Consider the following 24,927-nt stretch of genomic DNA (forward strand, 5'->3'; position numbering starts at 1 on the left):
AAGTAAAAGGTATTGTACTTGTTACTGAAGCTTGTTTAGTAGCTGATAATGTATCATCGTGGATTATTGACTCCGCCGCTACTAACCATATTTGCTGCTCCTTAACTGGTTTTAGGAAAAGCAAAAGCTTAGAGGATGGCGACTTCTGCTTCAAGTGGGGTGATGGGAGCGTGGTGTCTGCGAAGGCTGTGGGATCCGTGACGCTATCTTTTGAAGATCGCACTTTAAATTTGAATAATGTTTATTATGTTCCTTCCTTTGGGAAAAACTTAATATTTGTTGCTCAACTTTTAGAGCAAATTTATTATTTAAAGTTTATAAAGAATGGAATTCGTATTTCTTTCTCTAATTCTTTTGTCACCGATGCATGTATGAAGAATTGTCTTTTTTACATCTATCCCACTCAACCTTCTCTTTTAAACACCAAAATAGATAACGATCTAATTAGGGAGCCAAAGAGGATCAAACTTTCTGAATCCTCCGATCTAAAAAAATCAACATACCTCTGGCACTTGAGACTTGGTCATATCAGTCTAGATAGGATTAAGAGACTTGTGAGGGACGGTCCACTCCAAGCCTCTGCAATAGGTTCACTGCCTACTTGTGAATCCTACATAGAAGGAAATATGACTAAGCGACCTTTCTCCGATAAGGGTCGAAGAGCCACTGAGTTGCTGGAACTAATACATTCTGATGTATGTGGTCCGCTCAGCCAACAAGCACGTGGAGGATACGAATACTTCGTTACCTTCACCGATGATTACTCGCGATATGGTTTTGTCTATTTGCTCAAACACAAATCCGAGACCTTTAACGTATTTAAGGTCTTTAGGGCTTTAGTGGAAAAGCAAACTGGCAAAGTGATCAAAACCCTTCGATCTGATCGAGGTGGTGAGTATATGTCTGGAGAGTTCGATGACTTTCTTAAAGAAGAAGGTATCGCTTCTCAGCTTACCGCACCGTGCACACCTCAACAAAACGGAGTGTCAGAGAGAAGAAACCGAACTCTTATGGAGATGGTTAGATCAATGATGAGTTACTCATCACTCCCTCTTTCCTTTTGGGGATATGCCCTCGAAACAGCCGCTTATATTCTAAACCAAGTTCCGTCTAAAATGGTTCCTGGTACTCCTTATGAAAGATGGACTGGCCGTAAAGTAAGTTTGGGCCACATCCGAATTTGGAGTTGCCCTGCACATGTGCTAAGGCAAAAGACTAGCAAGTTGGCTAGTAGGTCAGAATTGTGCCTGTTTGTGGGATATCCAAAGGAAACCAAAGGTTTCATTTTCTATAGTCCCGAGGACGATAAGACTTTCGTTAGCACGAATGCTCGTTTCCTTGAGGAGGACTTTATGAAGGATGCAAAACCTAGAAGCAAAATTGTGCTTGAAGAAAAGTTGGGTGAGGAAGCTTCTACCTCATCTGAAGAAATGTTCTTACCCCAACTGAAACACAACCTAACTCATCAGAATCTCGTCAAGTAGTACTTCGACGTAGTGGGAGGGCTACTCAAAAGCCTGACAGGTACATGTCTTATGGAGACTCTCTTGTAGCCGTCTCTGACATGGATGATCCTGTTTCCTATAGCCAAGCGATGGCTTGTTCTGAATCAAACCTTTGGCTTGACGCCATGAAAGTTGAAATGCACTCGATGTATGTCAACAAAGTTTGGAAACTTGTAGACCTTCCTGAAGGGATTAACCCGTAGGGTGTAAGTGGATATACAAGAAGAAAAGGGGTCCTGATGGGAATGTCGAGACATTCAAAGCACGACTTGTGGCAAAGGGTTATACCCAACAAGAAGGGATTGACTATGAAGGAACCTTCTCGCCAGTCGCGATGCTTAAATCCATCCGCATACTCCTATCCATAGCTGCAGCTCTCGACTATGAGATCTGGCAAATGGATGTCAAGACAACCTTTCTGAATGGCAATCTTGACGCGCATTTACATGGCTCAACCAGACGGTTTCGTGGAAGAAAGTCAAGAGACCAAGGTTTGTGAGTTGCTTAAGTCCATTTATGGATTAAAGCAACCATCTAGGTCATGGAATATTAGATTCGATGAAACTGTAAAGAGCTTTGGCTTTGAACAGTCAATAGATGAGCCATGTGTTTACAAGTTAATACACGAAGGCAAAGTTGTGTTTCTGGTACTATATATCGATGATATACTACTCATTGGTAATGACGTGGGTAAGTTATCTGAGGTTAAGGTCTGGCTAGCAAAGCAATTCGATATGAAGGATCTAGGAGAAGCCGCGTACATTCTAGGGATCCAAATCTTTGGAGATAGGAAAAACCGGACCCTGTCGCTCTCTCAAGCATCTTATATTGATAAGGTGATGGATCGCTTCTCGATGCAAGACTCCAAGAAGGGTCAAACACCCTTTAGGCATGGAGTTTCACTCTCTAAGGACCAGTCTCCCAAGACTGCACAAGAGATTGAAGACATGAGGAAAATTCCTTACGCCTCTGCCGTAGGAAGCCTTATGTATGCTATGCTTTGCACTAGACCTGACATCTGTTTCACCGTTGGCGTAGTTAGCCGTTTCCAATCCAACCCTGGACCCGAGCACTGGATTGTTGTTAAGCATGTTCTTAAGTATCTTCGAAGAACTAGGAACTTCATGCTTACATACTCAGGTACTGACCTGACTATGACGGGATATACCGACTCCGATTTTCAAGCGGATAAGGATTCCAGGAAATCCACTTCAGGATCTGTGTTCATCCTTAATGGTGGAGCTGTTGTGTGGAGGAGTATTAAGCAATCTTGCATTGCTGACTCCACAATGGAAGCAGAATATGTGGCTGCTTGTGAAGCATCCAAAGAGGCTGTATGGCTTAGAAAATTCCTTAAGTACTTGGAAGTTGTTCCAAACGTCGACGAGCCCATGACCCTTTATTGTGATAATAGTGGGGCTGTCGCTAACACAAAGGAACCTCGAAGCCATAAGCGCTCTAAGCATATTGAGAGGAAATTCCATTTGATTCGAGAGATCGTGCAGCGCGGAGACGTGGAAGTGAAGAAGATCTCAACGGTGGACAAACTAGCAGATCCATTCACAAAGGCCCTAGCGAACAAGGTCTTCGACCAACATCGAGAGGGATTAGGCATGAAAGACTACACACATCTTCTTTCAGTCAAGTGGGAGTTTGTTGTCAATGGTGCCCACAAGAAGAGTTGTAATCTTTATATTATGCGTTTGATGTAATAAAGTCTCATGAAGACTCTTGCTTGTAATTGCTAATTCATTAATAAAAAGTTGAAACGTTCATTCAATCTTCCTTGTTTGAAGCTTTATGATAAAACCTTAGTCTTTAGTCCATAAACAAACTAAACAACTTACGAAGAGACAAATTTAGATTTGCATGAACAAACTCTTCGTAGTTTGCTTAAAACGATATATTTGCAATCTAAGGGTCAAAGGACTATTGACCTCAGTATGATTGTTAGAAGAATCTATGATGTCTGGTTATGAGGCATTGAGAGTTGGAGACTCTATAGTTCTTCTAGGTATCTTCCGAAGGTACTGAATTGACCAGTGCACTTCTAGAGACAAGATAAGAACAAACCATTTAACCTCTTATGTCTTGAAGTCACTATGTATGAATTGCATCACGCTTACCTTAATCCTGAAATGAGACATGCCATTTCACAGCTTACGTATTCTCATTTGAGAAAGTCAGAGTTCGGACTCACAAGCGACAATGTGACTTGTTAGCTCCTCGTCAATACATTGTTTCTAACTTATTCACAAGCGACAAAGGAGTTGAGGAAATAACAGCTAGAAGGGTAAAATGGTAATTTAATAAATCCCGACTAGCTGATGACATTCATGAAGGGTAAACATAGATAATATTCAGTGGATCCGCTCATCATAATTAGGTTGAATTCTTTAGAAGAAAATAAATTCATTTGAACCGAGAGATTTTCAGTGTCAACTCTTTAGTGGAGTCAGTTGGCATTAAGCTAAACTTGGAAAAGGTTTGTGAACTTTTGAGTCCAAGTGTTTAGCTCAAGCTTTGTTCATTTGGGTCCATGAGGTCACTGTCACGAATCACATCGATTAGGAATAGTTAAACTGGAAGCTAAGTCAAAACAAGAACGAAAATTGTCAAAGGGGTATTTTTGTCTTTTGAGACATAGGATGAAATGAATGTCAATAAATTTTTTGACATGGTCATTTGATGACAAGTAACACTCGGCCATAATATGATTAATTGGGCCTTGTGGATTAATTTCATTTCATAAGAATTTTATTGAAAATTCTTAATGGACTTTTTTCATGTTGTCATGAACAAATGGAAAAGCTTCTAGAAGCCCATTCTAGAAGGACATAGGCGCCCAACATACCCAACCAAGAGAGAATATTTTGTGCATAAATGTATCAAGATATTTGCCAAAAGAAAAAGAGGAAAAAAATTTCCTCTATGAGGAAACAAAGAGAATCGGCCAAGGCAACCAAGAGGGAAACAAAAGAGGAAACTAATCCCTTGGGGATTGACTTGATGTAGGCGCCCATGTTGGAGATTTGGGCAATAAGGAATTGCTCATAAAGGCTTGGAAAATAAGAGGAAACTACTTTTTTCCAAGGTCAACCCTTCTCCTATAAATAGGCACCTCATTCCTCTCATTTCACTCATTCCACATAAGTTAGAGATTGAGAGCCTCTCTCTCTAGAACTTGTGGTTGCCGCCCCTTCCTCTCTCTCTCTCTAGTTTATTTTCGATTTTTTGTTTTGGCACCTAGGTCCTCATTTGACCTAGTGTTTAGCTCTGCGACTTCAAGACTCGTTCTTAAGTCGTAGTGTTTAAAAGTGCCCACTCACTAATTCCTTTATTTCGAGTGATTTAGTGATAGAAACTTTCGTGGTTGCTCGAGGTGCATAGGAAAGAAAGAGAGACGTGCTACGAGGGGAGACGAGCGTTGCAAACTTTCCAAAAGCTTCTCAAAGTTCAAGCTTCAAGAAAGGTTAGTAAACTTCTATACTCATAATAGTTTTTAATTACATGTACTTGCTCTTTGTCTAGGTTAGTAAAAATGGTTTTACTTGTAAAAGAAAATTTTTAAAATTTCGCCGCTTACCGAAGCGTTAATTATTTTCTTAAACCCTAGATCGATTCCAACAGCTGATACATGAATCATCTCTCTCGAGTCTTTGTTTGTTGTAGAGAAAAGATGGAGTGGTAGAGAGGATGTGTTGCCAAGGTTGGGAGATCCCCTCCTTCTAACGCAAAAATGTTGTCACTCGTTTTCGGACAACCATTTATTACCCGCAACGGTTCGAACCAAGGCCGGACTAAGTGGTCGCGTTCGGGCTTCAAGCATCTTAGACTTGGTATCCCAAGTCTACTTTAGCAGCTGTGGCAGTGATGTCTTCCGTCGTTGTACCTGAAAAGGGGGTAAACAAGAGGCTATCAAAGGGAAACAGAGGGGTTGTCTCTGTTTACCTCTCCGACACTCAACATTAGTGGAATTGAGGTGGATAAGAGGGTTTGAGTGTTTAGAGGCCAAAGATGAGTGAAACGAGTGACGTACGAGTTCTATAGCGTTTCGGTGCTCAAATTCAGATTACCTTTGGGAGAGGATGGACCTCTGTATTTATAGACGACCAAGCGGTGGTTTGAGGACCCCTTGGATGAGTGAAGCTAGAGCCGGCCATCGGCCGGGTATGGCTTGGGCCGGCCGATGGCCGGGTGTTGGTTTGGCTCAGCCATTGGCCAAGGATTACCCAGGCCGGCCACTAGCCGATGGCGACTTTGGGTCGGCCAATGGCCGAGGAGGACACCTGGGGCGGCCTATGGCCGAGGCTGGCCCTTTGGCCGGCCATTGGCCGAGTCTAGCACAGGGCCGGCCAATGGTCGAGGCAGGCCATTGGCCGAGGCTAGCATTAGGCCGTCCGATGGCCGAGTGTCACGACCCGCGAGCTCTAGCTCGCACGCGAGCCGTGACGTGCTCACATCTCTTTCCTCCACAATACTTAAATAAACATAGCATTTGTATGTAGTAAACGGAAATAAATTAAATAGCTATAAGACATATATAATAAGTAACAGAATTTTTGGGGAATTTTTTTTTTCGTTACCATTCACACACAAGTCTTATAGTGACTATATACAGAACAAAACACACTTGTTTGTTTATAACATATCTTACATATAACGTATATACAAACACGGACACAAAACAAGTAACTAGAATACAAGTTTACTAGTTACATAACAAAACTCTCTTTTTCCCCGTTTAAACAAAAACTCTCATTGCCACAGGTCGAGCGACGCAAGCCTGGACTAGATCTCCTCCTTCTACCCGAGTAAAGCCTTTCCTTTGCCTACATTACCAAGGGTCATAAACTATGAGTCGAAAAACTCAGCAAGTGGGAGTCTATCTAGTAATAAAAGCGACTAGATGACATGTGACGTGCACATAACACATAAAATATGCATGAAAGATATATGATTTCTATCATATGATATGCAAACGTGTGCACACTTACTACACGTGAACTTGCCATCCGGATCTTCAGGTCATCCAACCACTCACTGCAACAACCCTCAGAATGACAAGTAGCCAACCCTCATACCCGAGCAATTTAATCATGAGGGTGACTCCAAGATTTACACTTTGTCTAGGATCCTCTAATGGTACCATCTCCAATCATAGGGGCGCTCAGGAGCTCCCTGAAAGCTTAGACGTGCCCGGCACGCCGGCTAGTTACCAATTACAACATTGCGCCCGTCAGGTTTCCCTAACAAAAAAACAAGTCTTCAGACTTGCTGGTAACCACCGACATGTGTTCTTTTCAAATATTTGGTACTCGATGGAATCAGAGTACAACCCTAAACTATAACGGGAAGAGCATCGTTTCGAGTAGAACTCGATTAAATATTGTTTAATATGCTCGTCATAATATTTTGAAAGAGAAATCAAGGTGTGACCCTTGTAGTCCCTAGACCAGATATCTCAGCTGGAATCTGAGAAACGTCTGTCCCTGCTTTTCCCGTAAACCCGTCTATCGGGTGAATCTAAAATTAATAAGTTAAGGGAAGATTAACTGATCAAATAAGAAACGTCTTGGGTTGTTAGCGGGTTGTTGTCGCTGTTTTTCGGACAACTATTTAGGAGCCCAGAGTGGTTAGACCCAAGGCCGGACCAAGTGGTCTCACTTTGGCTCGAGCGTGTCGGACTTGGTATCCCAAGTCGTCCCTTAGCAGTGGGTGAAGCTCACCTTGTCTCGATACCTGAAAAGCAAGAAAGGGATTGTGAACTACAAAGGGGAAACAGGGGGGGTGCCCCTGTTTACCTCTCCGACGCTCAACATTAGCGGGATTGAGGTGGAGTATAGAGGTTTTAGGGGTGATGAGAGGCCAAAGATGAGCGAAATGAGCGAAGTACGAGTCCGGCAGCGTTTCGAGACTCAAAATTGGATTACCTGGACTAGGGGAGCGGCCCCTATATTTATAGGCAGCCAAGGGGTGGTTTGAAGACCCCTTGGCCGAGTGAACAAGTTTGGGTCGGCCAATGGCCGAGGGAAGGCTCTAGAGCCGGCCATTGGCCGAGGCAAGACTCTAGAGCCGGCCAATGGCCGAGGGAAGGCTCTAGAGCCGGCCATTGGCCGAGGCAAGGCTCTAGAGCCGGCCAATGGCCGAGGCAAGGCTCTAGAGCTGGCCAATGGCCGAGGCAATGCTCTAGAGCCGGCCATTGGCCGAGGCAATGCTCTAGAGCCGGCCATTGGCCGAGGCACGGCTCTAGAGCCGGCCAATGGCCGAGGCAAAGTTCTAGAGCCGGCCAATGGCCGAGGCAAGGCTCTAGAGCCGGCCATTGGCCGAGGCAATGCTCTAGAGCCGACCATTGGCCGAGGCAATGCTCTAGAGCCGGCCATTGGCCGAGGCAAGGCTCTAGAGCCGGCCAATGGCCGAGGCAAGGCTCTAGAGCCGGCCAATGGCCGAGGCAAGGCTCTAGAGCCGGCCATTGGCCGAGGCAATGCTCTAGAGCCGGCCATTGGCCGAGGCAAGCCTTGGTCCGGCCAATGGCCGAGGCAAGCCTTGGGCCGGCCAATGGCCGAGGCAAGCCTTGAGCCGGCCAATGGCCGAGGCAAGCCTTGGGCCGGCCAATGGCCGAGGCAAACCTTGGGCCGGCCATTGGCCGAGGAAAACCTTGGGCCGGCTGCATGGGCATTTGACTTGGCCCTTGGTTTGGGCCAGCCCCTGGTTGGGTCAGGGCCTCGCCGTTCAAGACCTCGTACCGGCCACGAGGGTCGAGGAAATGCCTTTGTCCTCGTCGGCCCTAGACGGGCCGACAACATTAGCCCCCCGAGTTTCCGGTCGAGCGTAGATCGAGTGGAAACTCAAAATCTACGCCTTTATACGGATGCGGGATAAACGCTCTCGGGTTTGCGTCATGAGGATTGGCCTTCGCGCGTCGCGAGGGACGGCCTTTGGGCGTCGCGAGGGACGACTTTTTGTTTCGGGTTGATCGTGCGTGGCTTATTTTCTCGATCTGCCAATGAGGGCGTGATCGATTAGCACGGCTTTATTGTGTTGTGCGCGTCTTATTTTCTCGACTTGCCAACGAAGGCATAACCGATTTGCACGTCTTTTTTGTCTTGTGCGCGTCTTATTTTCTCGATTTGCCAATGAAGGCATAATCGATTTGCACGTCTTTGTTGTATTGTGCGCGTCTTATTTTCTCGATTTGCCAACGAAGGCATAATCGATTTGCACGTCTTTGTTGTGTTGACGCAGACCTTGAACCCATTTGTAACTCGTTGCCTATCGGCCCACGAGCTGGGCGGCGAGCGCGATGCCACATTTGTGTGGCGAGGTTTCCCGTGGACGCTGGCTAGACCAGATACGCCCTGCGGACGCAGACCTTGAACCCATTTGTAACTCGTTGCCTATCCGCCCACGAGCTGGGCGGCGAGCGCGATGCCACATTTGTGTGCGAGGTTTCCCGTGGACGCTGGCTAGACAAGATACGCCCTGCGGACGCAGACCTTGAACCCATTTGTAACTCGTTGCCTTTTGGCCCACGAGCTGGGCGGCGAGCGCGATGCCACATTTGTGTGCGAGGTTTCCCGTGGACGCTGGCTAGACCAGATACGCCATGCGGACGCACACCTTGAACCCATTTGTAACTCGTTGCCTTTTGGCCCATGAGCTGGGCGGCGAGCGCGATGCCACATTTGTGTGGCGAGGTTTCCCGTGGACGCTGGTAGACCAGATACGCCCAGCGGACGCAGACCTTGAACCCATTTGTAACGCGTTGCCTATCGGCCCACGAGCTGGGCGGCGAGCGCGATGCCGCATTTGTGTGGCGAGGTTTCCCATGGACGCTGGCTAGGCCAGATACGCCCAGCGGACGCGGACCTTGAACCCATTTGTAACTCGTTGCCTTTCGGCCCACGAGCTGGGCGGCGAGCGCGATGCCACATTTGTGTGGCGAGGTTTCCCGTGGACGCTGGCTAGACCAGATACGCCCAGCGGACGCAGACCTTGAACCCATTTGTAACTCAATGCCTTTCGGCCCACGAGCTGGGCGGCGAGCGCGATGCCACATTTGTGTGGCGAGGTTTCCCGTGGACGCTGGCTAGACCAGATACGCCCAGCGGACGCAGACCTTGAACCCATTTGTAACTCGTTGCCTGTCGGCACACGAGCTGGGCGGCGAGCGCGGACTCGGGACTCAACTCGAGGACTCACGTAGAGCTTGCACGAGGAGTAGTTAGTTGGCTTGTGGGCTCAATACTCAACTCGAGGGCTCGTGTAGAACCTGCACGAGGAACTTCATCAAGAGTCGTCGCGAGGAGTGTCGGTCGACTCGCGGACTCGGAGCTCGACTCGAGGAACGAATTCATCTCGAGGAGACATGTGAAGAGTTGGCACGAGGAGTATCAGTCGACTCGTGGACTCAAACTCGACTCGAGGACTCACGTAGAGCCTGCACGAGGAGTTTTGTGAAGAGTCGGCGCGAGGAGTATCGGTCGACTCGCGGACTCGTAGCTCGACTCGAGGAATGAATTCATCTCGAGGAGACATGTGAAGAGTCGGCACGAGGAGTATCAGTCGACTCGTGGACTCGAACTCGACTCGAGGACTCACGTAGAGCCTGCACGAGGAAATTTGTGAAGAGTCGGCGCGAGGAGTATCGGTCGACTCGCGGACTCGTAGCTCGACTCGAGGAATGAATTCATCTCGAGGAGACGTGTGAAGAGTTGGCACGAGGAGTATCAATCGACTCGAGGACTCGAGCTCGACTCGAGGACTCATGTAGAGCCTGCAGGAGGAGTTTCGTGAAGAGTCGGCGCGAGGAGTATCGGTCGACTCGCGGACTCGTAGCTCGACTCGAGGGATGAATTCATCTCGAGGAGACGTGTGAAGAGCCGGCACGAGGAGTATCAGTCGACTCGCGGACTCGAGCTCGACTCGAGGACTCACATAGAGCCTGCACGAGGAGTTTCGTGAAGAGTCGGCGCGAGGAGTATCGGTCGACTCGCGGACTCGTAGCTCGACTCGAGGGATGAATTCATCTCGAGGAGACGTGTGAAGAGTCGGCACGAGGAGTATCAGTCGACTCGTGGACTCGAACTCGTAGCTCGACTCGAGGAATGAATTCATCTCGAGGAGACATGTGAAGAGTCGGCACGAGGAGTATCAGTCGACTCGTGGACTCGAACTCGACTCGAGGACTCACGTAGAGCCTATACGAGGAGTTTCGTGGAGAGTCAGCGCGAGGAGCATCGGTCGACTCGCGGACTAGTAGCTCGACTCGAGGAATGAATTCATCTCGAGGAGACATGTGAAGAGTCGGCACGAGGAGTATTAGTCGACTCGTGGACTCGAACTCGACTCGAGGACTCACGTAGAGCCTACACGAGGAGTTTCGTGAAGAGTCGGCGCGAGGAGCATCGGTCGACTCGCGGACTCGTAGCTCGACTCGAGGAATGAATTCATCTCGAGGAGACATGTGAAGAGTCGGCACGAGGAGTATCAGTCGACTCGTGGACTCGAACTCGACTCGAGGACTCACGTAGAGCCTGCACGAGGAGTTTCATGAAGAGTCGGCGCGAGGAGCAACGGTCGACTCGCGGACTCGTAGCTCGACTCGAGGAGTGAATTCATCTCGAGGAGATATGTGAAGGGTCTTTCTTTGGGACCTCCGGCCTAACCATCGGCCCCTCGAGACTTTGTTATATTTTTGTTTTTGTTTTTGAGTTGTTGTTGAGTTGTTTTTGATTGAGCATTGATCCTTGTTAGCCTTCTTGCGTTTGTGAGACAAAGGCCAAGAAACTCTCGTGCTAGAGGTATACAATAGTGTGCGTTACATTTTTTCATGTGTGAAATAACTCTTTATTGCAATAAGGGGGTCGTTACAGGTGGTAATGGCACTTGGCCTTCTTTTGAGAAAGAAGAAAATTACAATTTCAAAATAAAAGTGATCACGAAGCCGATCGGGTTCGGGCGTGAATTTAAAGGTCGAAGTCGCGACAATCACGGCTTGCTAGCAGATGCGAAGAATTCCTTGAAGTCCCCACCTCGAATTAGGGAATCAATTCGCTTCTTAAGCTGGTTGCATTCGATCGTCACGTGCCCGTGATCTTTGTGGTATTCGCAGAACCTACTTCGATCTCGCTTCGCGGGGTCCTTTGTGAGTGGAGCGGGGCTTCCCAGCTCATCGCGGCGCAAGCTCAGGATCCGGTCGGGCGTCGTGTTGAGCGGGACGAAGGATCGCTTTAGGGCTGGGGAAGGGTGGTCGTTAGGGACTTGACCCTTCCGGCGCCTTTTCTTTCGTGACTCGGGACCAACGGCCGGTATCTCAAGCGCGGCTGCGCGCTTCTGGTTGGGTGCTCGATCAATGTTGGGTGGTTGCTGCCCCAAGACGATCGCGGTCTCGTGTCGGGCGTTGAGTTTTCCCCTCAAGTCGAACCCGTGATTCTCTCTTTGAGAACTGAGGCGGTCTCTCAAGTCTCCGGAGGCCGTCCCTATCACCCTTGTTAGGGGCGTGCCATTCAGGCAACGCCTTTGGCGGAGGTCGCGACCATCGACGTTGTCACCTTCACAAGGGTTTTGGACGCGGATGGTGAGCTTGGAGCGTCCCTTTCGGGACCTCGAGACTGAGCGTCCTCGGGTATTGTGCGAGCTTTGACGCCTTGACGTGGTCGCCCGAGGGTGTCCCCTCGAGGGCGTGTGCGCGTGCTCATCAGAAAGTTGACGTCTCGGCGCGGTCGCCCGAGGGTGTTCCCTTGGAAGCGTGCGCGTGCGTCCCCTTTCGTGAATAGCGTGGTCGAGGTTGGTCTCGTGGTTGATGTCGTCGACGTTGTTGGAGTCGAGGAGGTCGGCGATGACCGCGCCGGTGACGCCGGGGCGGTCTAGGAGCTCGGCGAGCCTTCGAGCCGTGTCCTCTCGGACTGCGGCCTCAGGGTCATTCGTCGGGTCTCGGGGCTGGCTCTCATTATCATGAGGTTGCCCTTCGAGGCCGTGCGCAGAGCTTTGGAGGGCGTGCCCCGAGCTAGTCACTCGGGCGCCCACGGAGGTGGCAGGCACATGACTCATCTCTCGAGAGTCGTAGGTGTAGTGATAGAGGAATGGAAGGGAGAGCGTCGAGGTCCCCTCCTTCTAGCGCCAAAATGTTGTCGCTGTTTTTCGGACAACTATTTAGGAGCCCAGAGTGGTTAGACCCAAGGCCGGACCAAGTGGTCTCACTTTGGCTCGAGCGTGTCGGACTTGGTATCCCAAGTCGTCCCTTAGCTGTGGGTGAAGCTCACCTTGTCTCGATACCTGAAAAGCAAGAAAGGGATTGTGAACTACAAAGGCGAAACAGGGGGGGTGCCCCTGTTTACCTCTCCGACGCTCAACATTAGCGGGATTGAGGTGGGGTATAGAGGTTTTAGGGGTGATGAGAGGCCAAAGATGAGCGAAATGAGCGAAGTACGAGTCCGGCAGCGTTTCGGGACTCAAAATTGGATTGCCTGGACTAGGGGAGCGGCCCCTATATTTATAGGCAGCCAAGGGGTGGTTTGAAGACCCCTTGGCCGAGTGAACAAGTTTGGGTCGGCCAATGGCCGAGGGAAGGCTCTAGAGCCGGCCATTGGCCGAGGCAAGACTCTAGAGCCGGCCAATGGCCGAGGGAAGGCTCTAGAGCCGGCCATTGGCCGAGGCAAGGCTCTAGAGCCGGCCAATGGCCGAGGCAAGGCTCTAGAGCCGGCCAATGGCCGAGGCAATGCTCTAGAGCCGGCCATTGGCCGAGGCAATGCTCTAGAGCCGACCATTGGCCGAGGCACGGCTCTAGAGCCGGCCAATGGCCGAGGCAAAGTTCTAGAGCCGGCCAATGGCCGAGGCAAGGCTCTAGAGCCGGCCATTGGCCGAGGCAATGCTCTAGAGCCGATCATTGGTCGAGGCAATGCTCTAGAGCCGGCCATTGGCCGAGGCAAGGCTCTAGAGCCGGCCAATGGCCGAGGCAAGGCTCTAGAGCCGGCCAATGGCCGAGGCAAGGCTCTAGAGTCGGCCATTGGCCGAGGCAATGCTCTAGAGCCGGCCATTGGCCGAGGCAAGGCTCTAGAGCCGGCCATTGGCCGAGGCAAGGCTCTAGAGCCGGCCAATGGCCGAGGCAAGGCTCTAGAGCCGGCCATTGGCCGAGGCAATGCTCTAGAGCCGGCCATTGGCCGAGGCAAGCCTTGGGCCGGCCAATGGCCGAGGCAAGCCTTGGGCCGGCCAATGGCCGAGGCAAGCCTTGAGCCGGCCAATGGCCGAGGCAAGCCTTGGCCCGGCCAATGGCCGAGGCAAACCTTGGGCCGGCCATTGGCCGAGGAAAACCTTGGGCCGGCTGCATGGGCATTTGACTTGGCCCTTGGTTTGGGCCGGCCCCTGGTTGGGTCAGGGCCTCGCCGTTCAAGACCTCGTACCGGACACGAGGGTCGAGGAAATGCCTTTGTCCTCGTCGGCCCTAGACGGGCCGACAACACGGGTTACGCTTGAACTTAACGGGACAAACCCGAAACTACATTTTTAATAATAGTAGCCGAAGCTTTAATCTTGATTAGTTTGTCAAATTGATGGGCTTTCAACTACTCTTGCTTACTAACACAATAAAATGCACATAATCATGTGATTCCCTTGGTAAGTAGTTGACTTAATTCCCACTTACTTGGACTCCTGATTCGCTAGCTACTTCCCTCTATAACGCCTAATCGTTACGGCGATAGCTGAAAATATCTGAGGAATAAAATGGAGCGTTGAACACCATTAGTTCTGCACTCGCAGAAATACTAATCTACAAATTCTCATCCCAGAGAAACTGAACAAGGCGCATGGAACTCATATCCGTCACACGCAAATCATACGTTCTCACTTAAGAGAATCAGAGAAAACAAGAACACGATTCCCACATGAAACAGTAATCAAGAGAGAGAGCAAGTCCTATAAGTAGCGACTAAACATGAACTCAAGATTAGATATGCCAAGAAAGCATTTACTAACCCAAATCCCTTAGGCCGAGCCCAAAACTAGAACCAAAGCTCAACGTTAAGAACCCGAGTGGGAGAAAAACTCGTTTCTTTCCACTACGATCCACAAGAAATTAGGATCACTACTCTTAAACTGTGAAGAAAGTCTTACCTCTAAGATCGTAGAAATTAGAATAACTCGTCGGTTAGACTATAAGCGTAGTTAGTAAAAGCAGCCCGTTTAAAAACTATAGATATAGGTTTTGAAAATAATACTAATCTTAATTAAGGAAGTGCATTATAATTAAGTAAAATAATTAATTCAAATAATTAAAATACTTAGTTTAAATAATAATGAAGAAATAATAATAATTAGTAAGGTTATACAAACCTTTATTTTAAAACCACTTCCTTGACTATTTTTTCAAAACTTAATACTTATAATGAGAATATATATATAAGATGTGAGTTGCCTTAATTATAAGCTATAACAAAAATAATTTAAGCTTGATCATAAGCTTATAGGTTATAAAATTATTTTTGAAAAGCATTACGATACGGAAATGTTTCGGATTCAATCACACACGTTCGGTACTCGTAACTCACGGAAACCGACACTCTCGATTTATCTCGAATCCACGAACCAAAGCTCACCCGAAGCACTTGATTTGAATCCCGAAACAACTCACTAACTCACGTGATTAGTATCACAACTTACATAATTATTTTACAAATAATATTGCACATATAGTTAGGATTTAAAAAGTGAAACGGTTCAATTAATAATTAAAGTCGAGAGTCGGTGCGTTTTTGACTCGTCGTCGCCGCCATCGCTGCATAACTCCGCCTCGACTCGCCGAGGCTTCACAGCTCGCATTTGTGCCATCGATGAGCACTCTCGCAGCCTCAAAACAACTCGCCGAGCCGTTGACTTGTCGCTGGAACTAAACAGCCCCTCTTTGCCTCGTCGCCAAACCCGAACAACCCTCGCTGCTCGTCCGCGACTTACCGGAACCGTCCTCGCTGCATCCTCGTAGTTGCGGTACGAGCTCAGACAGACACGCAGCACCAACAAGAGAGCATGGTTAGACTAGAAACTGAACCGAGAATACCCAAATTTCTCGATTAGAAATAAATTCCCGAACAACGCATTCGGAAATCGAGCACTACCCGATCCTAACCCGTCCCACACTCAGCAACAACAACAAACAACAACTAGAGACAAGCAACAAGTAAACCTTCTAAAAAAAAACCTATGTTATTCAAATCCTAGCGAGTCTCCGACTCGTCTAACAACAAAGCAATCTCAACCAGGTTCTTTACCTAAACAAAGTCACATAACAAATCCATTCAGCCCACTTCAAAACCAAGCAAATCTCCACAATTCGAAACCCCCAAAATCAAGACCAAATTCGTCCATAATCCCAATCAAGCAAGGAATCTTGAAATTAAGCAACCATCCAATGAATCACTGAATTACTGAGACCCAATAATCAATTAACTTATTCAAGCATCACAACATGAAAACCCCCAGTTTTCCTCTTCCAATTTTCGGCAAAAATACTCATGAAAATCTGAAAACCCTAACTTTAATAATTTCAAATCAATAACAAGCACAAACCGAGCCCAAACATAAGCAAACCACGAAATCAACAAAAGGAACTCAAAACCCCTAATTTGAAACCTAGAAATCAGAGTTGAAATAGAAGAAATTTCCAAATCCTTACCTTATTGAAGGAGATGAAATCTCAGCGTCCCTTACCCACAATTTCATGGTGGAACCTAGCAAAGATGACGAAAACCCACTCCACGAGCTCAGACCCAAACTCACAGATGAAGAACATGGAAGAACGAAGAAAAAGAAAAATGAACGGAGAGGAAGAAGATGAACGACGGGAAGGAGAAGAAGAAAAGGAACTCACCCACAACTCCGGCGTCTCCCACAGTCATCGGTCTCTCACTCACTCTCTCGGACTCTCTCGCTCTTTCTCTCCCTCGTGAAATCGCTCAAGATGAGCTCTGGTTCTTTTTTTTTCGTCCTGCGTATTTGGTTTGTTCCCACAATGAAATGATAAGACTAAATGAGGTGTTATTCGTTTCCCACGTTGATAAGGTTAAATGAGCTTATCTCATTTGCTTGACAAGTCAAAAGAACACTCTAGAAAGCTTAGAATATGACTAATTCCTATTAAATCCTTACTTTACTTTGCTTTTCTAATATTCCACCACAACAACTTTTCTTTGTTGCAATTTGGTCCATTTTTCCTCAATGCTCACCACTTCGTCCATAATTAAATGGAAACGATTTAGAAAATAAACTGAGATAATTTCTCGTTAATTCTAATTTATTTTGAATATATTTAAGGCGTTTCGGAAATTATTTTCAATCTCGAGACTCTTCTTAGTACTCGATGTTGTCGCACGAAAATGAACAACGATTAAATAGCTCGGGCGGTTCGATCCAAGGCCGGACCAAGTGATCGCGCCCGGGCCAAAAACGGGAGCTCGTAGACCGAGCTGCACCCTCCAAACCCTGAGGTGTGTCTTGGGGGGTGTGACTGTGCCAAAGGTTGGCTGCCTACATACCCTTTAGTAGGGATCAGGTCAGAACGTAGTTCAATTTGTGTGGGGAGGCTATCTTGGGCTCGGAGGCTTTGTGAATCCGAGGCTTTAGAGTAGGACCCGGCTCGTAGCTTCTAGTGAAGGCTTTAGAGGGGTCGCGTGCTCGTAGCTCGGAGTTCTAGCTCAAGTGCCACGAAGCAGGAGGGCAGTATGTACTGTAGAGGCTCGGGTCGCAGAAGAGGAGCGCGCTCCCTCTCGTGGAGGGGGGTCCATGACTTTCTGAACCGAGGGAGGAGGAGTGCGCGCTCTTGGAATGTCACAAGAGCACGAGAGGATTCTTTAGAGAAGGGAAGTATTATTCTCGAAATGTATCGATTTCCCTAGGCTGAATCAGCGTGTTGCTGTGTGTTGCTGTCCTCTAGGGGGGGAGGGGGTATTTATAGTGTTTGAGGGGAGGCCTTGGGCCGGCCCCTTGAGGCCCACCGGGTGGATGGGAGCGAGGCGCGCGAGGCCTCACACCTAAGAGGGCGCAGGGCGCGTGGGACATGTCGTCATGACGGGCGCGGGGCGTGCCAGGCGCGGGACTCGGCCGGGCGCGGCGTGCCCGGCCGAGGTAGCAAGAACGCTCGGCCGAGGTGGCGAAGGCGCTCAACCGAGGTGGCCAAGGTGGTGGGGACACCCGGCTGAGGCGGTAGGGGCGCTCGGCCGGGGTGCCAAGGCGCGCGCAGGCCGGGAGGTCAGGGTGCGCGGGAGCGCGCGCGCGGGCCTGGAGGCCGGGGCGCAGAGTGCGCGCGAGCCAGGCGCGATAGGGCGCCCTGAGGCCCATTGGGCCGGGGGCCTCAGGGCCGGGAGCGCAGGTGCGCGCACACCGGCTGCGCCGGGCCGTGGGCGCATCGGGGCCCTCGGGCTTGGTGGGCCGGGGCCCGTTAGGCTTCCGGCCGGCAAAGCCCGGCCGGCCTTGAATTGTTTTTGAATTTCCGGTGTTCCGTAAACGACCGGTAACATTAGCCCCCCAAGTTTACGGCTTACGGGACGTAAGTCGTGAAATTTAGAAAAGAGAAGGGCGTTGAGGTATTTTTCACCTTCGATCACATGTGATCGTCCGCACGCATATCTCTTGTGGCCAGACCGGGCTGGTCGGGCCGCAAGACCCCCGCGCGGCCTGGCGCTGGGGGACTGGCGTGCGCGCGCGCAGGGGAAGGAGCAAGGTTTGCTCCTTCCTCTATATAAATAGGAGAGCTCCCGCTCTCTCTTGTTTACACTGGCGGCCTGCAGGTAATCGGAAAAACTCTTTTGACTTTGAAATTTCCCCCGGGCCGTTGACCTTCTTTTTTTTTCTGATGGGGAGTGAGCTTGTTCCCCGCGTTGATGATCCCGAGATCGACCCTACCTGCCCTCTCCCAAATTTTGGGGGGGCGGTCAAGGGTCCCTTTGAGGAACTCGATTGGATTCCCATCTTCATCGAGGAAGACTCTGGCATGGCCGACCAATGGCTCGCGGAGTTGGAGACCGATGCCGCGGTGATCGCCGAGCTGGCGAGGCCCGGGAGCGGCCCACCTACCAGGTGCGGCCCCGAAGGGGAGGACCAGGGGCCCGAGGGCCCGCGTTCGTCAAGGTTGGTAATCAACTTGGTCTCCCGCGAGGCGTCCTTTGACGCCCCCCTGCTTAAGCAGCGGGGTGAAGCGGTGGTGAGTGCCGAGCTCCCCCGGGCGTCTAACTAGGGCGCCTCAGGTGTCGAGCTTGCGATTGTGCCATCTGAATCTTTCTTGGATGAGATTTATTCCGATGATCCCCAAGGGTCGGGCTCGGAGGCTCCTGAGGAGGACTCGGAGGTTCCTCCCGCGAGGGGGGGAGGAGAAACATGATGGCGAGGTGTTGGCGACGGTATGGCCGGCCCTCGAGTCCGCGGAGGCTTCGGGTTATACTTACACCCGATCGCTGGAGAAGACTCGTATGTACGGAGTAGGCGACTCTGTTGCCCCAGTCGGCTTGGACTGCAAGGGAGTCGATGATGCGAGCACGCTCACTTCCCGAGTCTTCGGCAAGCTTCGGGAGGTGTATAACATCCCTCCCATGGTGGGGTTGCTTAGACCTACTCCCGAGGACAGGCCCTCCCGCCCTAGGGACGGGTATGTGGCCGTGACGATCGGGAGTCTTGTCTGCGGGTTGCGTCTCCCGTTCCCCGCGATCGTCCAGCAAATCCTGATCCGGCTAGGGATCCATGCATGTCAGATGAGCCCGGCGTTCTATCGCCTGTTGGCCACATGTTTCATGGAGTGGCACTGCCAGACGCAGCGTGCCATGACCGTTGACGACTTCCGTAACCTGGTCGCCGTCTTCCCGGCGCCGGGGCAGCCGGGATTCCATATGGCCCGTGCCTGGGGCAACGTGAGGCTGGTCGAAGATTGTGACCCGCCTAGCCGCCGGGCGTGGGTATGGGTCACCTCAGACGCTTTTGGCGAGGCGCCCCTTTACTTCGGTCGCATGGCCGACTTTCCAGCGGACGAGGGGGCAGCGGAGCTCCCCTTTGTGAGAGAAATATCGGGGATGTCGGAGGCCCGCAAGGCTGGCGAGCGGTTCCGTTCCCCCGAGCTGATGGCGCTCACCGGGTGGTTCCCGCCCTTTGCTCTGGGCACCGAGGAGGCGCTCCGGGCGAGCAGGCCCCCGAGTCTCGAGGCTCAATCAGTCGCTCCAGCTTCCCGAGGTATCTTTATGGTTTTATAAAACTTGTTGTTTGACAGGGACCTGACCTTTGTTGCTTTGTTTTGTGTAGCTGCGAGGAGGCGAGCTAGGAGGCAGGCCCTTGCTTCTCGGGATCCCGAGTCAATGGCGGAGATTCGCTCTAGGGTCGCTGACTGCAAGGCAAAGGGCGAGCTCGTTGAGACCGCCGGTCTAGTCGACCCGGAGTCTCTGGCTTCTTTGAAGAGGGCTTCGACATCGGCACCTCCCGATGAGCGTTCCGAACCCAAGAGGGTGAACTCGGCGGTGGAGCTGGAGGCGATAGAGGCCCGAGGGGACTGTTTTCGCCACCTCGAGGGATCCCCACTATCCTGGTGGAAGGGCGTGGTGTCGAAGGGCGACATCGCCTTCTTCCAGGCGGGTGTTACCGACGCTCAGAGGGTCAGTACTTCTGCTTTTATTGTAAGCGTAGGTTTTTAGTTTTAACCTTTGCTTCCTTGTCGTCGCAGGCGTATGCAAGGGCCGTGCGGAGCGATAGGATTTTGCATGACTTCATCCGGCACTTAGGGGCATCCCAGGAGGAGCTCGCCCGGACGAAGGCTAGGTTGGCTCAGGTCGAGCGAGGTTCGCACCCGGGGGCGGAGACCGAGACGCTTTGAGACCAGCTCCGCGAGGCCAGGGTGGAACTCCAGATCGCACAAGGCCAGCGCGACGGAGCTCAACTGTCAGTGGCCAAGATGGTGGGCGAGCTCTCCGAAGAGCGGCGAGCTTGCGAGGTGGCGACCCGATCAGCGGAGATTTTTCGCACTGAGGTTACCGACCTTCGGAGGCAGCCGGACTCTCGGTCCGACGCCTTGGAGACGTCGCACTGCCAGCTTACTTCGAGCGAGGCGGCGCGAGTTAGGGCGGAGCGTGAGCGCGACTCTCTGGCAGAGGAAAACGCTCGACTCTCGTCCCGGATTGCTGAAGCGGAGTGGAGAGCGTCCGACTTGCAGGATGACTACGACATAGGGACCGAGGAAGCCCGTCATGTCAGAGCAGTGGAATGTCGAGACGCGACCGCGGCCGAGAACGAGGCTTGGGGGGTCACTTTCGACTTCTTCGACACCCTGTTCCCTTTGTTGGACGAGGGTGCTCCTTGAGCCGAGTGGCTCTTTTTTTTTTTTTTTTTTTTTTTTTTTTACAGCGCGCATGTTTAGCGCTTTGCTTTTTCTTCCCATTTCTAGGATTTTATTTATTTTTCACGCACTTTTCGTTCAGCACGTGTTTATCAGAGCCTTGGCTCTTTTTATTTATGAGACACTTTTGTTGCTTTCAAGTTGAATGCATATCTCATTTGTTGCTTTTTTACTTGCTTTTTTACTCTTGACTCCTTGAGTCGAGCGGAACCCCTCGAGTCGAGACATGAGTCGGCTACTCGAGTCGAGCCTCGCCCCTCGAGTTGAGACTTGGTTCAGTCTCCTCGAGTCGGGCCTCGCTCCTCGAGTTGAGCCTTGAATCAGTCTCCTCGAGTCGAGCTTCGCTCCTCGAGTCGAGCCTTGAGTCGGTCTCCTCGAGTCGAGCCTCGTTCCTCGAATCGAGCCTCGGCTCGAGCCCTATCCGTCGACAAACATTTGTGTCATAAACCCGAAATACCAAGCCCACAATAGCTCAACGGGCCCGTAAGCGAGACGATCGCGAAAAGCCCGCAAAGACGAAGCCCAGCGCTCGCCGCGCCCGGACAAGGCCGCGCCGCGCGCTGAGCGGCGCAGACCGCGCGCTGCAGGTTGTGCGCCGCTGTTCCTTTGTGCGCCTCCTCTTGAAAAGGGGCGCGTTCCTAGTCCCACATGGACGCCAAAGGACCCCCTTAGGGTCCCCAAACACCTATATAAACCCCCTCTCACTGAGGGGGAAGCCATCCCTTCATCTCCTATCGATACGCTCGATTTCTCACTCTCCTCTGCTTCTCTTGATGCCATATTTGGCCTGAAGCATTCTCACAAGTCTCTCTCGTTCTCAGAGGTTCCGAAGCACTCACGGGAACTTCCCGGACGTCGCTCCCTCTGACCGAACGCCCTCCGGTGCTCAAGCGCGCCCATAGGGTTCTTGACTAGAGTCCCTTTACGCATCTAACATGCTAGACGTGCACGCGATCTCCGAAGTTCTGAGACGTCACCGAGGACTCCTCGTGCCCCGTCTCCTTCGTCGAGTACGCTTCTCCACCAGATTCTACGCCTCATACTGCGTCTTACACGCCTGAACTACGTTATGACCTGATCCCGCGCACGGGTACGTAGGCAGCCGACAGCCAAGGCACGGTCACTCTTCCTCCTCACCCCTACGTCTCCCGAGAGGCGGGTTGATCGGAGAAAACCTAGCTCGAGACTTTCGAGTTCACATTCTTGGCCCAGGTGCGATCACATGGTCCGGCCTTGGATCGAACCGCCCGAGGTTTTCAATAGTTGTTCATTTTCGTGCGACAACAGGTTGCAACGTTAGTCTCCCTCGCAGCACGTCTCTCTTCCTTTCCTCGTTAACTCGAGCAACCACGAAAGTTTCTATCACAAGAATCTCTCGAGAAAGAAAGGAATTAGTGTGTGGGCACTTTTAAACACGACAACTCTAGAACAACTCTTAGAGTCGAAGAGCTAAAACACTAGGTCAAATGTGGACCTAGGTGCTAAAACAAAAACCGAAAATAACAAGAGAGAGAGAGAGGATTGGCCACAAGGTCTAGAGAGAGAAGCTCTCAATCTCTAACTTATGTGGAATGACTAGAATGAGAGGAATGAGGTCTCTATTTATAGGGGAGGCATGAGCAAATCTTATTTCCTCTTTTCTACCCATGTTGGACGTTCATGACATGTCATGCAAGTCCTTGGATTTGTTTCCTCATTCGTTCTCTCTTAGTTGGCCGAAAATGAACTTTCCTTCTAGAGGAAATTTGTTTCCTCTTTTTCTTTTGGCAAGTATCTTCATACATTAATGCACAAAATATGTTGTCGGCCCGTCCAGGGCCGACAAGGACAAAGGCACTTCCTCGACCCTCGTGGCCGGTACGAGGTCTTGAACGGCGAGGCCCTGACCCAACCAGGGGCCGGCCCAAACCAAGAGCCAAGTCAAATGCCCATGCAGCCGGCCCAAGGTTTGCCTCGGCCATTGGCCAGCCCAAGGCTTGCCTCGGCCAATGGCCGGCCCAAGGCTTGCCTCGGCCATTGGCCGGCTCAAGGCTTGCCTCGGCCATTGGCCGGCCCTAAGGCTTGCCTCGGCCAATGGCCGGCCCAAGGCTTGCCTCGGCCAATGGCCGGCTCTAGAGCATTGCCTCGGCCAATGGCCGGCTCTAGAGCCTTGCCTCGGCCATTGGCCGGCTCTAGAGCCTTCCCTCGGCCATTGGCCGGCTCTAGAGTCTTGCCTCGGCCAATGGCCGGCTCTAGAGCATTGCCTCGGCCAATGGCCGGCTCTAGAGCCTTGCCTCGGCCATTGGCCGGCTCTAGAGTCTTGCCTCGGCCAATGGCCGGCTCTAGAGTCTTGCCTCGGCCAATGGCCGGCTCTAGAGCCTTCCCTCGGCCATTGGCCGACCCAAACTTGTTCACTCGGCCTAGGGGTCTTCAAACCACCCCTTGGCTGCCTATAAATACCAAGGCACCCCCCTTGGTCCAGGTAATCCATTCTTGAGCACTGAAACGCTGCCGAACTCGTACCTCGCTCGTTTCTCTCAAGCTTTGGCCTCTAAACACCCCTAAAACCTCTATACTCCACCTCAACCCCACTAATGTTGAGCGTCGGAGAGGTAAACAGGGGCACCCCCCTGTTTCCCCTTTGTAGTTCACAATCTCTTTCTTCCTTTTCAGGTATCGAGACAAGGTGAGCTTCACCCACAGCTAAGGGACGGCTTGGGATACCAAGCCCGACACGCTCGAGTCAAGACGAGACCACTTGGTCCGGCCTTAGGTCTGACCGTCTGCGACTCCTAAATCGTTGTCCGAAAAACTGCGACAACAAAATAAACTCTCTTTCCCACTATGGTATGAACGAAATTCAGCCTTATTTTCCTTCGGTTGGACGAAATTTGAGCTTCTAGAAGGAGCTTCTAGATGTTTCTTCATTTGTTCATGACAACATAAGAAAAGCCCATTAAGAATTTTCAAGTAAAATTCTATGAAATGAAATTAATCCTCAAGGCCCAAATTCTTTAATTTGGCCGTGTGATTTAAATTTCATTTGTCATCATATGACAATGTCAAAAAATTTATTGACATTCATTTCGTCCTATGTCTAAAAAGACAAAAATACCCTTTAGACAATTTTCACAAAACTTGTCTCGTTCTTGTTTTGACTTAGCTGCTAGTTTACCTATTCCTACTCGATATGATTTGTGACAGTGACCTCATGGATCCAAATGAACAAAGTTTGAGCTAAACACTTGGACTCAAAAGTTCACAAACCTTTTCAAATTTTAGCTTAATGTCAACTGATTCCACTAAAGAGTTGACACTGAAAATCTCTCGGTCCAAATGAATTTATTTTCTACTCAAGAATTCAACCTAATTATAATGAGCGGATCCACTGAATATTATCTATGTTTACCCTTCATGAATATCATCAACTAGTCGGGATTTACAAAATTACCATTTTACCCTTCTAGCTGTTATTTCCTCAACTCCTTTGTCGCTTGTGAATAAGTCAGAAACAACGTATTGACGAGGAGCTAACAAGTCACATTGTTTCATCCAAAAGAGTCAAGACTCAATTTGGACACTGGCCAGTTCATTTATTCACATTCCAAGGAACAAAGCATGATGTGATATACATTGCATTTCAGCAATCTTGTACATGAATTCCATATCTATGAGAACTTCACAAAGTTACTCATGACATTCTCACAACTTAGTATTTCACCAATAGGCCTTGTTCGGAATCACATAGTGAGTCCGAACTCTGACTTTCTCAAATGAGAATACGTAAGGTGTGAAATGACATGTCTCATTTCAGGATTAAGGTAAGAACGATGCAATTCATACGTAGTGACTTCGAGACATAAGAGGTTAAATGGTTTGTTCTTATCTTGTCTCTAGAAGTGCACTGGTCAATTCAGTACCTTCGGAAGATACCTAGAAGAACTATAGAGTCTCCAACTTTCAATGCCTCATAACCAGACATCATAGATTCTTCTAACAATCATACTGAGGTCAATAGTCCTTAGACCCTTAGATTGCGAATATATCGTTTTAAACAAACTACGAAGAGTTTGTTCATGCAAA

The 24,927-nt window shown here is 50.1% G+C and overlaps 1 long non-coding RNA gene across 1 annotated transcript; it reads right to left on the bottom strand.

Moving 5' to 3' along the window:
* Positions 1-15,113: 15,113 nt before the first annotated feature.
* Positions 15,114-16,547, bottom strand: LOC149404004 (uncharacterized). Its single transcript, XR_016294730.1, has 2 exons — positions 16,369-16,547; positions 15,114-16,228 (listed from the first exon to the last, which is right to left on the bottom strand). It is a non-coding gene; the product is annotated as an uncharacterized LOC149404004 (long non-coding RNA).
* Between the last annotated feature and the right edge of the window lie 8,380 nt (positions 16,548-24,927).

Source organism: Urtica dioica, chromosome 2, assembly GCF_054948205.1.
Source record: "Urtica dioica subsp. dioica isolate 48M chromosome 2, U.dioica_male_clone48M_v1_H2, whole genome shotgun sequence".
In the NCBI taxonomy this organism is placed as follows: Eukaryota; Viridiplantae; Streptophyta; class Magnoliopsida; order Rosales; family Urticaceae; genus Urtica; species Urtica dioica.